This window comes from Haliaeetus leucocephalus, unplaced genomic scaffold (assembly GCF_000737465.1).
Source record: "Haliaeetus leucocephalus isolate CR32 unplaced genomic scaffold, Haliaeetus_leucocephalus-4.0 Scaffold450, whole genome shotgun sequence".
NCBI classification, from domain to species: Eukaryota; Metazoa; Chordata; class Aves; order Accipitriformes; family Accipitridae; genus Haliaeetus; species Haliaeetus leucocephalus.
This window is the reverse complement of record NW_010972886.1, coordinates 995,082-1,011,957: the sequence shown is the minus strand read 5'-3', so window position 1 is coordinate 1,011,957 and position 16,876 is coordinate 995,082.

Below are 16,876 nucleotides of genomic sequence, written 5' to 3'. Positions count from 1 at the left end.
CCCGTCCTCCCCCAGCATTGCTCAGCTCTCTTATCTCCGTGGTCAGCATTCCAAGCAACAGGCAACCAACCATCCATTTTCTGTGCTGACTGCGTTTTCCTCGGCTATCTACTTCTCCCCCAGTGTTCATCCATGGACCAAAATCCCGTCTTTTAACCCATCCGTACACACAGATAAAGTGGAGGGCCCTGGGAGACAGTACGAGGGAGGCCCAGGAAGGACGGACTGGGAGCCTCCTTCTCTCCTTTCCCAGTGCAGCTGTAACAGATGCCCTGCTAAAGGTTTGTGAACAAATTGACCCATAAGGGGGGCTGTAACACGTACTGGGCATAGTTGTGTGAGTTCTGCCGGAGTCTGACATTTAAAACAACTCCATTCAGAAGGTTTATCTGCATCCTATTATTTTCTGTAGCACGAAACATGATTAACAGGTAACCAGAGACAGAAAAAAGAAAAACAGGAGTGAAAGGACAGTCTCTGAAGACAGAAAATAGGTAAAAGTTAAAAGAGAGAACCTATATCAACCATCACATCCTGTTTCAAAAAAAGAAAAGATGGGAGTGGGAGAGGTTAAATTAATTCAATATAGAACATCTCACCTGGTTCACAGAGGTTCAAATGTTTGTTTATTCCACTCTTCATAAGTAGTAATACCAATAAGCCACACTAATGCAAAGCAACAAATAGTTTGAAACAGTAGGATTTAGATTCGTAATTAGAGCTGAAGCTTTGAAAATATCAGTCATGGAAAATGGAGCTTTTGAACTGGACCATTTTCCATATCTCTTAAACTACAAATCCTTCTTCTTCATATCCCATATTTGAAGATCTTTGTTCTTAATCCAAATTCAGTTTGGATTTTGCAGGTCATGTTCACCTCTGTCTAAAAATAAAAGAAATAGTTCTGCACCGCCTGGTGGGTTTTTGTTCTTTTGTCTAATTGCACCTGAAAGTCAGACTAGATATAAATACCTTCACAAAGTGCTTTGCAGCGTTTCCTGGGAAACTTAGCTGGTTTTGCACAGCAGCTTCTCTGGAGATCCACTACAGTTTAGGAACTCAGAATTAACTACTTGGAATTAATCCATCAACAGACATTTTACCACACATTTTTATTGGCATTGAGATTGAGGGGTGCTTCTGAAATTCCTACACAGGTAAATACCAGAAAATCTATAACTATATAAAGAAAAGGCATGCAACTATTTCTCCTCCAGAGCTACCTGTGGCATAAGAGGTCTCATTTTCCTTCCACCAGGCATCATTTGTGCCATTATTCCATTCAGAAGTTCAGTCTATTTGGTGTATTTTGTTGTCAAGTAGTGGAGATCACCAGAGGGAGCAGTAATCAAATTGATCTTCCCAGGATGAAATCACTTCATTCCCCAAACTGTCTTTGTCCTTGTCACTAGCTTTTGAAACTCAGACCCTGTTCTTCTCTCCAGCTGAGTCATTAGAGACTACCAAAACACAGTGAGGATTGCTTCCTGCCTTAGCTGTGATGGAGTACTTGGCTGCACAGCTCTGAGGGCATATCAAACATTTATAGCATGGCTACAGCAGACATATATTTTCTGCTGGATTAAGCTCTTATCCTTGGTATATGTCTTTGGTCTTCTAAACTATGTTCAAACATCAAATCAAATAAAGATTTTTATTGATTTCCCATGAGCTGTTTCTAAATTCATGATGCCCACACACTAGAGTTAATCATTTTAGAGCTCACTTAGATTATTGAAAAAAAATTGAGATTTTTTAGGCCCACACACTCAGAAGACATTATATTCAAGCCAGAGACTGTGAGACATGCTTTTTTCTTGATTTATAATAGTCCTATTTTTCTGTTTTTCATGCTGGTAGTTACAGCAAAGACAATCATATGCAGAGGTAAAAGTTAAAGTGTTATTCTCCACCTAGATTTACATCAACTTCTGCCTTTGTTTTCTTATGTGTGAAATAAGATGGTTATATACTTCATTCTCTAGGAAACAGAAAAGATGGAAGCAGAAAAATTCCACCAACCTGAGTTGGCAAGAAGCTGGAAATACAAACCTCCTTTCATCACTTAGCGTGTGAAGATGCTATATTACTTTGTCCACCGGGAATCTGAGCTTCTTTTCCAGCCTCAGGATAATACAGTCACAGAAAAAAAATGTTCATGCCTGAATATGAAATCAATATGCATTTTCTAGAGTTCTGAGTCATACAATTCCCCATTCTGTCATGGGGCTACATCTTGCAAGGGTACCATGTCCCCATCAACAGGGAGAGGCAATAGCTGCATAGAGGTGTTTGGAGAGGAGAAGAGACAAGGAATCCCAGTAGAGACAGCATTAAAAAGGCCTATGAACAGCCTACCACAAAGTTTTGCAGACTGCAAAGTCTTTAGCTTTCAAAATTAGAACTCCTGTTTTGTATTAATATTCTTAGCAATACTTTTTAAAAATTTTAATTTTTAGTGTAAATGATCTGTCTTTTTGTATTTCATTTATTTTGGACCACAAACATTATCAGTTTACTTTTAGCTTCTGGCCAGTTTGTCTCTCTAGCCAATGTGTATTTCTGCTGTGATTTTGTGTTTTAAATCATAGTTCCAAAACAGATAGAAAAAAAAATGCATTATTGCACCAAAGCAGTGTACAGCTGTGTTTCTTTTCTGACTAGCTGTCAATTCTGAACCAGCAGAAATGAAGAACAAAGGATCCATGTGGTTTTTGTAAAATATGGATGTCCTAGTTTCAGCTTGGATAGAGTTAACTATCTTCCTAGTAGCTGGTACAGTGCTATGTTTTGAGTTCAGTATGAGAAGAATGTTGATAACACTGATGTTTTCAGTTGTTGCTCAGTAGTGTTTAGACTACAGTCAAGGATTTCTCAGCTTCTCATGCCCAGCCAGCGAGAAAGCTGGAGGGGCACAAGAAGTTGGCACAGGACACAGCCAGGGCACCTGACCCAAACTGGCCAAAGGGGTATTCCATACCATGGGACGTCCCATCTAGTATAGGAACTGGGGGGAGTGGGGGTGGGGAATCGCCACTCGGGGACTAACTGGGTGTCGGTCGGCGGGTGGTGAGCAATTGCACTGTGCATCGTTTGTGCATTCCAATCCTTTCATTATTGCTGTTGTCATTTTATTAGTGTTATCGTTATCATTATTAGTTTCTTCTTTTCTGTTCTATTAAACCCTTCTTATCTCAACCCACGGGGTTTGCTTCTTTTCCTGATTTTCTCCCCCATCCCACTGGATGGGGGGGGAGTGAGTGAGCGGCTGCGTGGTGCTTAGCTGCTGGCTGGGGTTAAACCACGGCAATGGAATTCAACTTTTTTTTTTTTTTTTTTTTTTTTTTTTAAGAATGAAGCCTTTGAAAGATGTCCCCCCTCAGAAAAAAAACAACCAACAATCCAAAAGAACATCAGCAACAAAATGATAAATATAAACTTTACAGCTACTAGTTTATATATCACAGTCCATGATTTGAGAGTATTAGATATCTTCATATGGGCTTTTTCTTAATTAGACAATATTTTCTATTTCTTTCATACAGAAAACTCTGCATGCTACTTTATTTTCTGGCAGATTTTCATCAGATTCAGTAGAATTATACGACAACTTCCCTACTCTCTAATTGTCACTTAATTTTTGTTGCACCAGAAGATTCTGGCTCCACTGAATCACTGGGAATGACAGCTTCCAAAACCTCTCAAGTTCTGTTAACTACCACTCTGTGGATTTCCAAGGAAGTACACAGGTCAAATGCCTAGTAATATCTCTAAGTGTATTATTTATAGAATTTTATATATCTTTCCAATTTATACGATGTATGACATATAATTAAATATCTTTACATGGGGATTAAAGGAAATAATTTCTTTTGGGAGTTTCTTCAAAAGATTAAGAGAAAGATAGCTAGAGATTGATTGCAAAGTAAGATAATGTAAATCAGTATGCTGTATTTAAATCCAGGAATGGTTCCAGCATGATTATGTCATTTGCTACTTTATCTCAATGAAAGGATTTGTATTTATTTAAAAGGGTATAAAATAAGATTAAAATAATGCTTCATTTTCTCTGACCAGGTTGTCTTTGAGCCATTATATCATTAGGTCAAGACTAATTTTTTCTCCTTTAGAAATAGATTAAACTATTATAAACTAATATTTCAAAACACAGCTAAAGACAGACATTTATTATAAATTAGACAATTCTCAGCTACTTTACAAGAAAACAGTTGCAGTATAGATCTTTATCTCTATTTTTAATGAACATTTATCAAAAGCAGCATCAGTTTTGTTTCATATAACACTAAATTGCAGTAGATTAGTTATTAAAAGGAATTTTACCATTATGCTTAGCTGAATAAGAGAGTGAGAGATGTGCTTAAGGATTTCTGTCACACATTTATGTCACAGAAACTGGACTTTATTCTTTCACAATCTCTCCCTGAAATAACCTGCTTTGAACCAAATAAGGTTAAAAGAAATAAATACATGCAGGCCTTGTACACATTCCCAAGACTTAGCCACTCAACCGGACACAACCACTCCATTTAATTTCTTTCCAAGTTGGGATTACTCCAGCCAAACAAATAATTTCCCTGCTGGAATTGCATCTTGTCAGATCTATTTGAGAGAGAAAACCATTTTTGTGGAATAACATTTTGGTACAGCGTTATCAGGATGGCTACTATGAAAGGTGATTCATGAAGTGCAATTATCTTGACACAAGGAGAGCTCGGGCTCGTAGCCATGAGGTAGAGTATGGAGATGTTTATCTGAAGTGAAGGCTGGGTTACATCTCATGGAATCTGCTTTTAACCCAGGTTATATACCCAGAAATATACTCCAAGTCAAGCTTTCTCTTTCAAGCGAGCTAGAGCAGAACAAGTGCACTTACATTCAGGAATGCTGTCTCTAAGTTACAAAGAAGAAATACTGGAATGGGTTCATAGCTCTTCAGACTTATATTCATTAAAAAGCTATCTTCTCCACTCTTGTGAAAGCAGCCATTCTTAGGTGCAACTTTACTATTGGCAGCTTAAAACTGCTTAGTGTGGAAGATAAACATTTATCACTGTAAAGTTCAGTAACATCTGCCATTTTGGCCAGGGAAGGCCAAGGTGGAGGGTTGATATTTGGTTTGTCCTCACACTACCATCTAAAATACCAGGACAGTATTTTCTCTTTCAAAAAGAAGAGACTAGGCAAAGTGACATTCTGCATTCAAATCCCTAGCCACCAGAAATTATGCTAATTTGAAATTCTGTCTTATCTAAAATGCTTGTCCCCAACCCTTGTGTACATATATATTCATTCTGAACTGAACTTTTCCCTTTAACAGGTTGATTGATTGAAGCTCCAGTGGAAAGGGAGATTTATGAGTCATTCTGTAAAAATATAACCCAAACTAAAAAAAAAAAAAAAAAAAGATTTGAAAGCCTGTGAAAAATGCTTGCTAAAATAGTATTGACTGGTAGAAATGGCTCTTTTTGAAAGCTGAAAAGATACCTGAGAAATTCTCAATGGTTTGGGTCTGACTCTGTGTATATGTTTTGTAGTGTATAATGTAACCTAGTATAAAATCTCAGTTGTTAAAGTTCCCAGACTAAACCAAATTTTAATTATCCGCACAATTTTCAGAGAAAGTTAGAGGGAGAAAAGGTAGAAAAGAATAGACACTTTCACTCTTTTTCACAATATTGGCAACTGAAATAGTTTTTGAAAATATTTATTGGATAGAGAAGACATACTTGGTATGTTTAATGCTCTCCATGTTTCTCTACAAGTTTTTCTCCAGCAATGAAATAACACAATATCCTAGCACAAAACACACTCTAGGAATAATACCCATAGCTCATGAAAGAAGTAATTTCAAAAATTACCTGTGCTTCAAAGGTAAACATGCTTCTTGGTGATGAATATGATGGAGAGGAAAAACAAGAGATGCTGACAAGTATTTTTGTCACTAACTTACAATCCAAGAGCTTGGCAAAATAAATATACTTGTTTACTACAAGCAGAGTGTAAGAATAAGGATACATTTAGTTATTAATTACCCTCTTTTTAAGTGACTGGATTTATGGGTGTCACAGCTAATTGTCATGCCATCATTTAGTAACCTTCATTGGCCTTCTGAACAAACTTTAAAAGTTTGTGTAATTATTTTGGTTTTGTCATCAAACAGCTAATTTTTTTCTCAATTAATCATCACTTGCATTCCTAAACAAGCAGTAGAAAATACATGATGATACCACTGCACAGTACTTTACAAATAGAAGCTCAATTTAGACCAGCTCTTAGCTAGCAATAGTATCGGAGAGGGGGTTCCTGTTACAAACAACTGGATTAGTATGACAATAAGTGACATACTATAACCACAGCCCTGGATATACTCGGAGAAGATATAGCTTTATCTTTAAAAATTATCTTGAATAACAGCAGTTATAAGCATGAAATATATGAAGAAATTCTTTACATTTCGGTTTTTTTAAGACTTCTGCTACTACCAGAAAGACATGTTCTCACTGCATGCAGAGGTTGATTCAAGGGCCTTCTGTTTCTAAGACCTTCCAACAATTTTAGAAGCCAAGAGACATGTTGTGGATTTCTCCTAGTATATCCCTACACAGACCCTAACTCAGATGTACAAAGGGAGAATTTTGATGTCACAAGGAAGACAGAAACAGGCTCCTAAGAAAAGAGTTACAGATTCTAAGATGATTTCAGATCCTATGATTTCAGTCACACATGAGAAGTTACCTCTTATCTAAACTGCAGTAGGTATACCTATGTTTTTTCCAACCAGTTCCACACTCCACTTCCAGTGCCAAGTGATTGCGTTGTAAATACTAAACTTCATCCATACCACAAAGGACTGACTTACAATTTTATTCCTAAGAAAGGGATTACATGGTTAGAAAAAAAACATATATTTAAAGGCCTGTATCTGCATCAGTTCCACCATTTATACTATAAGAGCAAAGACTCACTTTTCTCATTGTTCTGTGACATGTCCTGGAAGAGTGCACAGCACTGTCCTGGTACTGCTGGAGGAAAGGAAAATGCCCTCTCTGTATTTCCACCAGCCTTGCCTGCCACTCCAGACCCCATACCGCTCCTATGACCTTCTGTAGGGCTATCTGTGCTGCTACACTGTTTTCAGGACTCACATTGTGTTGCTCTGTAACAGGAGAGGAGCTGTGAGAAAGCAGCAACCTGTATATCTTTTGGAAGGCAATGGGAGAAATCATCAGGCCACACTTTTTTTCTTTTTTTTTTTTTTTTTTTGTGTGTGTGTGTTTGTGTGTATGTGTCGTGGTTTAACCCCAGCCAGCAACTAAGCACCACGCAGCCGCTCACTCACTCCCCCCCCATCCAGTGGGATGGGGGACAAAATCAGGAAAAGAAGTAAAACTCCTGGGTTGAGATAAGAACAATTTAATAGAACAGAAAAGAAGAAACTAATAATGATAATGATAACACTAATAAAATGACAACAGTAGTAATAAAAGGATTGAAATGTACAAATGATGCGCAGGGCAATTGCTCACCACCCGCCGACCGACACCCAGCCAGTCCCCGAGCGGCGAATCCCTGCCCCCCACCACTTCCCAGTTCCTAAACTAGATGGGACGTCCCATGGTATGGAATACACTGTTGGCCAGTTTGGGTCAGGTGCCCTGGCTGGGCATGAGAAGCTGAAAAATGCTTGACTCTAGTCTAAACACTACTGAGCAACAACTGAAAACATCAGTGTTATCAACATTCTTCACACACTGAACTCAAAACATAGCACTGTACCAGCTACTAGGAAGACAGTTAACTACATCCCAGCTGAAACCAGGACAGTATGTGATTACCCTGAGATTAAATCATCCTTTGCCACCTATTTCCAATAAATAAATAAATAAATATTAGCTGGAATAAATATTAGTTGGATGATCCCATCAGCTATTTAGTGATTCTTGTAGCAACCATTTTGAGTTAAGGGATGGAGAAGACTAATAACAATTATCAGCTGCAGCTGATAGTAAAACAGAGAGATTGGGCAGCAATTAAAGAGGTGCCCTCAGAGAAGCAGAAGCAAGCAGCACCTCAGAGCATCAGATTCCTGGTTTGGCCAGCAAACTGCAGTGAAAGGAAACAGCATTTTAAAATAAAGCAATACAAGAGATGAATGCAGCTTGCAGCAAAGGGATGTCTTTTTCACACATACTTAGATGATTTACTGTCCATCAGCACTTCTACGTGAAAGGTGGACCCAGACCTAAGGCAGTTATGCTTATGCCAACTTCAGAATCAGCCACAGAGACAAGAGTGGCTTAGGTAATAAATTATACTAAATTTACAGGGTTGTGACACATTCCCTGTGACTTCTGGGATTTCTGAGCAAAGCCACCCACCCTGTTACCCATTGAGTACAGCCAAGAACATGCCAGGGAGGTGGACTATGTATGAAGTTTGTCTCGCTTCCTACAGTCTTGGGTAAGGAATGCATTGCTGTAATCTATTTGCCTCAATCTATGCCTAAGTGCAAAATTCAGATGAATGCATCTATTCATAACATGCAAAATAGGCAACACCGATAACAAATGTTTATAAAAGAGAAATGACAAAGGAACATGCAAACTACAACTCACCTAATCACACCTAGGTAACAGAAAAAAACCTGCTTTTCCCATGCATCTGATTTTTTTCCTTTTTTTAAATTTGTATTCATTCAATGATTAAATAGGAAATTTTCATTAAAAAGCCCCATTTTACTGTAAGTCTATAATATGCATTGCATTTTCATGTAACTAAGTGATAAGATTGCAATGAGGAGATCAGATTAGGTGGGCTTTTATCAGAAAGACATTGTAGTATTTCTCTTTGAATTTGCCATTTCTTGTGTTATGATACCGGGCAGTAAAAAACAGGTGGTTAGTGGTACATCTACTTTATACAAGCTAGTAGTTTCCCATCAAATCAAATGCTGACACATTACAGGTGAAGCCAAGTTTGTAGACTGTAAATCCAGAGTAGAAAGCACAGGTGAGTAAAATCTGAATGATGGGGTATGCAGTTAGCTAGAGCACCCTTAGCAGATTAGCTCAGTTTCAAAACTAACAGAAGACATACAGAAGTAAAGAGAAATTATAAAACTTCATGGGAAGGCACAGGAAGACACTGCTTCAAAGAGTGTGGACTGAGAGGGATGTGGTGGTGCCCCGAGCACCTTGTAAGAACTGAGCAATGACCAGTTTTCTAAGAATTAGCTGCAGAAAAGATGCTCTGCTAAAATCTTTGTGTTCTACAAGGTGATCGAGTTTGAAGACCATGCTAACATTGGTTCTCTCTTCCACCTTAACTTTAGAGCACTTTATTTTTTTATTTATTTCTAATCTGTTTGGCTGAATAACTTCTGGAATTTTGGCCCAACTCTCTTCAGAAGTTTTTATTTGACTTCCTCTGTGACTGGTTTTCTTGCAAATGACTACCCTCTTGCTCCAGTCTTTAAAATTCCTTTACTTATTTTTAATTTCATTGTTGAGGCATTACATCTGGCACTGTTTCTTATAATTTCCCTTTTTAGAATATAACATTGAGACAATTTTTGCCCCTTCTTCTGGACAGGTCTTCCACCTTTGTTTTGGAGGAATTCCCAATGTTTTATATACTCAAGTATCTAAGTGCCTTGGTCTAGCTGGTTTCACTAGCTTGTTATTTAAATTTATTCAGGATTTCTCTTCCACAATCTGAACTTTAGTTACAAATCTAGTTTTTCTTGCTACTTCACTTAAAATAAACCTGCTTGTGATCATGTTTTTCCAAGGTTATTTTGTATCATCAATCCTCCATAATTTCTTCATTTCTTTCCAAAGCTAGAATACAAATATCATGATCTGTTCTGACTGATTTGGTGACTATTTGATACAGAAAACTTTTAGCTAACACATCTGAGAATTACTGGGGACTAGCATTACTGTTCGTGTTCATTTATCAAACTGTATCTGGGAAGTCAATGTGTCACATAACAATACTATCCCTGATGGTATATATCACCCTGATCTCATAGACTTAATTATCCACTACCCTTCTATCCATCTATAGCAGACACAGAGAGCTAAACCTAAAGCTGGGGAGAAGGGCAGCTTTTTTTATCCTTTTCTAAAATGCATTTGCTCCCAACAGATCTTATTTGATCCATACTTTTGATTTTTAATTTCTCTGCCACCCTTTAGATCATTCATGTGTAATGGTACATCACTCTCTTATATTTCCCCTTTCCAGGTAGCAATAGTATATAACCTTTACCACTTTAATTCCAGGCATGATTTTTAATCATCTCAGGTCTAGAAAGATCAGAGAGAGATAAGCACTGTATAGACAGCACTGGAATTTTACTGTCACATGACAACCCAAATAATAATTTCTAATGAATGAAAAGAAACCAAAAATTGATTACTAAATATCTGCCACTGTATGTGGTTTGATCTAGATCAGTGTGGCAGGGTTGTGCAGAGAATGTTTGGGGTTTTCTTCCAAGTTAAAGCCTACAGTCTGGTCAATAATATCAAGAAATGGAACCTAATAAAATTATTCAGTGAGACCATGTAAGCAACATAAATCAAAAGGTTTTACACAGTGTAAGCTCTAAGTTGCATAAATTGAGGAATGATATATCTATTTTTGTCCATGACTAGTTAAAGCCGTATGGAGTTTAATATACCCATTTAAGGAAACTGTCTGGCAATCAACATGGCTATAGTAAGAAGATTATCTGCTTAAGTTTACTGAGCAGAAATATGGAACTGGAGGAGATGGGGGATGATAGACACAAAAAGTATCTCTGAATGTGACTTCCTTAAGTGTTTTACTGGATATTTCTGGTGCAATCTTCCAAATATAATGTTCAGTTACATGAGTGATGCTCTTATGGAAATATTTTGTCTGTTAAGATTGCAAGGTTTCCAGCACCATCAGAGTGGTAGCCCTTAATCATACCAGTGATCAATACTCCCTAGACGTTGTCATTTTTGTTTACTGCAAAGGGGTTTTCAGTTTGCAGCTGAAACTGTTATTGGTATTTATGGATACAGTCCTGGTTTGGTTTAGTTTTTTAATTTTTTTTTTTGTCTTACCACTCCTAACATTCCCCACAACAAACTACAACAAAGTACTTGTGTGGGAGCAGGGTTACCTATTTCTTTTTCTTGAAAATACTTTGGTCATGCTACAGTTTCCCAGAATTTGATAAAGCAACTGTTTTCAAGATACAGTGACTTTCCCTTATTGGCTTTCAACTTGGTTGTTATAGTCGTTGAAGTGATTCATCAAAATTCACAGTGAAACTTGAACAAATTTACCCTACCTTCCTTGATTATTGCTGGATATTAGAAAATAACACTGCATTTTTCCCAGCCCGTTGAAATATATTAGCCCAGGTTTGGGCAAAATTTGTCTGCTTAAATGTCTTAACTTTCAAAGGGTGAAAAGTAGCTTAACAAAGTGGTCACATACCTCAATGGACCTTTCAACAAAGCTGTACTGGATTTCAGTTTTACACAGAAAATCAAATCTGCTTTCAAGTTGTTTGGCTTTCTCTGGTGGTAACTAAAGTCTCAGCAATAAATAGGTCTGTAAAACAGTTGTGGGTTTGTGGTGGGTTTTTTATTTGTTTTCTTCCTTCAGCAATCCGTAATTTTCTATTTGATTTATCATCTGTAGTTGCATATCGATTTTTCATTTTCTTAATATGTAACAATATCTTTTTGTAATTTAAAGTAAAGCATCTACATAGATAAATGGTTCTTGTAAGACCAATCTAGAGATGATTTTCATAGTGCAAAAATCTTCCTTTAATAAAAAAGTAAATTTCTGCTGTTTGTTGAATGTAGAAATATCTAGAAAAGAAATGGGTTTCACAAGTAAGTAGCTTTATACATAATGATACTCCTCAGAAAGCTTACGTGCAGATCTCATTTCACGTGCAAGTGAAGTAAGGGCTGGAGGACTGTGTTCTACCTGCCATTGTTAGTATAATTGCCTTCAGTAAATCAGATAACTTGCTCCTTTCACAAAGCAATACCTGTCATCCAAATGTTTCTAATTAATGGCAAGACTTGTCACTGCTAAAATAAGGTCCAGGGGCGGGGGGGGGATAAAAATCACTCAACTAACCAACACACTGAGAATAACAAAGCCCAGGTTGTATATTCAAATGTCATTCAATACAGTTCCAATTCTCTTCAAACTCATATGAATGACAGTCATCTTTGATGCTTCCACAATACACAATTCTACCAAGCTTTTTGTGACCAGAAATAGACTATTCAGTGTCCAGTTAACCCTGTGCAGGGAAAGCAATAAAAGAATATGGGCTAGAAAGTATTTGACTTCAATACCAGGCTACTCTTATAATCCTGAAAAAATAGCATACATTAATTTATAGCTGTATGTCAAGAACTTAACCAAATAATGTGTCATCTTAAGCAAAATGTAATCCAGAAACTGTCATATTTTTTAACTTTTGTTTACAAGTTTTGTGTTTTATTAATCATCTTCAAACTTTGATAAATTCCTTTTTTTTTTTTAATTTGAAAGCAAACATTTTATTTTAGTAACAGATGCAAATCATTGTAAAGTATGTGAAATAAAAAGGAATTTATAAATTACATTTTTGTGTCAGTAAAAGTAGTGGACTACCCTGTTTAGATATAGTGATTTATGCATTCATCTATTTCAGCTTTTTATTATTTACTTATTTTATTATGTTGCTGATTGCTACCTTAATAGGAAGCAGCAGAGAAAAGAGAACAGTTGAGTTGCAGCGTCCTAGGAAGTTGTACTATGAAGTCAGAAAACACATGCTGTACGTTTAAAGTAAAGCTTGTTTGTATACCAGTGACCCCTACTTTAAATAGACAGTAGCTAGGGTTTGAAGATGAATGCTGCTTGTGATATTTTATTACTACATTGGTTTTCTGTACTGTGACAAAAGAAAAACAAATCATAATACATGGCCCAAAGGATACGATATTTCATGACTAATGAGGGAGTACACATCTCTGAGGAACAAATTAAAGAGACAGAAGGGGAGGCAAAGAGGAGGAAATGTATACAGAAAAAAATAGGAACTGTTACAAGAAGCTATTAAAGAAAAACTGCAGAAATCTGTCCACTCTAATCAGATGATCGAGATCAAGCCAAGATCAAACCAATGCCAAGAGACATCAATTACTATTTCAATTCAGAATTCTTTTACAGTCTGAAAGAAAACTCTTTTCAGGGTGATATGGCCCATGATAAATATTTGATTTTTCTTTTTTCAGTGTCCAGTAATGAATATGTTCACAAGTGAGAATGTATATTTCTGCACATGTAAGTAAAAATAAACTAGATGGAACAGAATGTTATCTTACTAAGATACAAGTGCTTTAATTGCTGAGTACTTGGACACAATCTATACGCTTGTCGTCATGCAAATAGTGTGTGAGATATTGTTTCCTTTGCAGTAGTCTGCTCAGGCTATCAATCTCAGTAAGAGTATAGTTAAAGTTGTGTTGTAAATCCAAAATAGTTCTTGATTCATCCTCTCCAAGCTTATTTTAGTTTATGTAAGTGGGCTGAATTGTAGTGTATTAAGACCATCTTGAAATCGATAGCAGTTATTCATAAAGGTAGAATATTTTACTATTACTCTTAATAATTATTCTAATAATGTGTTAAATATTAACAGATATAAATTAGACTCCTGTAATTTTTTTCATCACAATTTTAGCACAGTTAGAAATCAAAGTAGTACTGAGTGTAACAGGCCTGTAAAAGAAAGACTATCAAAAACCTAAGTTTCCTTCACAAACAACAATACCATTAGATCTACAGCTGGAGCATAAAGATTTTACCTTTAGATGAAAATAATCTGTGCTTTTGGGGTCTTGGACCCCCACAATTCAAAATGTAGGACTAGCTGTTCTACTTAAAACTTCATAAGCACTTCTATTTTGGAAAAACCTCTTAAAAGATTCTGCCAAAGCATGTTCCAATATGATTAGATGATATGAAATATCTGTTAGAGTGAGAATATTTACATATGTATAAACCTATACAATCCATGGATAATTTTGCAATTTACTGTACCCTTTTCAAATTCAAAATTCTCGGCCTGTACTTTGAGGTTAATTGATATTCTCACTAGTGTGATTAAGAACAGTTTCAGTCCACAGTTGCTCAGCATGTCTCCAGATATGATCACTAGATTGATTGCACTGTGCGATGTGTGTTAACAATCCTAGCATACAATTCCCATGCCCTTCACTACGCCCACTTATAGTTTCTAAGGGAGATGAGGTTTTTTTGCTTTCAGAGACTACTATCCCATATTTGGAGGCAGTCTGAAAGGACTCTGGAGGTCCAAGTGTTGTGAAGGCATTGAGCGTAGTAGGTCTAACATTATTCAGACACCTGATCATTTCTCTATTTGGAAAAGTTATTTCCACCAGACGTGTCAAAAGTTTTCCCTCAGCAGTATCCAAATAGGCAGGAATAAAATGCTGGGGAAAAAAAAAGAAATCACCAAAGCAGTGAGAATACAAACTCTTTGAACCATTTGCTAAGAAGGTAAATCTGTAACTACCTTCTCAAGGACATTAACAGTATCTGTAGAAGTAGTTTGGACATCATATCATTCAAAAGGATCTTAGTCATGCTTTTTCTTATAAAAGAGATGGAAATGATTTGTTAAGAGTTGTTTTGTGGGTTTGGGTTTCTTTGGGGTTTAGGGTTTGGGGTTTTTTTTCCTGAGGTCACAGGATTTATTTAATCGTGGTGTTTCTCATCTGGTTTTAAGTTCTTTCTGGATAACGTCACTTCATAATTCAGTACAGAGATGGGTTTGATGTAACATTATTTTCACAGTTCTTTATGGAAGTCCAAAAGTAATGTATTAAGTATTTATTTAACTATTTACCTGTGTGTTTAGTTGATCTTATTCCCATCATGCACTTCTTTTCCGGGTGTCAGTGCCATCTGGAAAAATTTAATGTCAGAAGTGCCACCTTTTAATGAGTTTTAGAACCTAGTGAAAGTTATCTATACTCCAGTAAAGCTGTGTGGTCTTGTGCATGAAATGATAAAAGTTTGGAGTGACTCAGCAGTAGAAGATAATTTGTAAGAATCTTTTTAACCTAGTCTGCAAGGTAAAGAAATGTTTCATATCAGTGAAGGGATGTGCTCGACACATTGGTTCTGCTCCAGGAGATAGGTTCAACTCTAGGTTTTGTTTAGGAATGCATAAGCTTATGGTGCTCCTTTGGGTGTGGAAACCTTTGGTTTTCATGCCACCCTGAGAGCACTTGCCATGCTGTGACCTGATGAAGGGGACAAGTTGGGGAATGGATCTCTGGCTCTCTGGCCAGCTACTTCCAGGGATGCAGCTGGAGAGGCAGGGCATGAGAGAGCACAAGAAAGGAGCCATACCTGAGGGTGTCTGCCACTGAAGTTTATAAGATTGGCCAGGTCAGTAGGTCTTCGAGTCCTACGCAGATCTAAAGTATATGTCAGGCTAACTGCTGGAGACCATTATGTTTCCATGCTGGCTCTCGTCCAGGGCCAGAGCAGTGATATCCTCATACAGATCATGTCCCAGGCTTTACTGTGAGATGACATAACTGAGGTCACAGAGGGTAGAAAATAAAGGGAGCAAATTAAAAATTCATTGGCCAGGTTTAGCTTTGTGTAGTAGACAAAGGAGTAATTAAATGAAAAGGCTTTTCCAATGATTCTTAAGATATTCAATGCCAGTCTTTAAGTGATGAGTCATGTGATATGTAGACTACATATAATTATAAAACTTCAAAAGAACTTTGGTCTGAATTTTGCACAGCAAACTGATTTCTCTTTCACCAGTATTAAACAACCTAAGGGATTAGTCTTGTATGTCTCCTTTCAGATCTGTTACTGATCATCAGTCCACTTTTGGTTTGAGCATGAATCTTTTCCACTTGTGTTTTCTTAGTTGGCAGGTCACACAAAACCAGCTAAGGTTCAAACCATGCCTTCCAGACACTGCCTCCAGAAATAAAGAGCACCTGAGTGTTCACCTCCAGCATAAGAACTGGTATAAGTTAGCAATGGCAATAATATATATTCATCTTTAGGAACCTTGTATGAATTTATTACAAGAAAAATGAAGCACACTTTTACAGTTATCATAAATAATGTATCTGAGAAAAGGGTAATAGATTGTACTGCCTTACAGAGATGTTCCATTGCAAAGCTAACAAGAGAAAAAAGGTCATCCATTATGTAAGAAAATTCATTGTAATTTCTCCTTATACTTCTAATAAAAAATGGTCAAACTACACACAGTACTTAAATGTAATTAATAATTTATTACTTCAGACAAAATTGAAATGCCTGACATAAGTAAAACAGGTTTTTGCCCTTGTGGGCAGGAAGAAAATACCAAATATTGTTACTGTAAAAATTCAATGCACAAGAAAAACACTTTAAGTTAGACAGACCACACTGCAGTTGTTAGATTTGCTTTTCTTTTCCCTCAAAGCAAAACACTGCCTTTCTTATCCATTATGTCTCCTCTCCTTTAGGCCACATTTCTAAATGTAAAGTAATTGAACTTAAGTAGTTGTCTTAAATTTCATTGACTGATACCAACCTGTGCTGTGATAGCTAGGAACTTTGACAGCATGTGTAAGCCCTTGTTAAACCAGGCATGCATCACCTATTCCTCCTACCCTAGCCACCCTTAAAGTCTGTCTACCCTTCAGTGTGATCTTTCCTTTGACTTCTTCACTGAAGCTCCAAACATTGCAGCAGGTTGCCAAAATACAAAATTACTGATCTGTAGAAAGTTCTGCTTTTGCTTCAAAGTGATTTT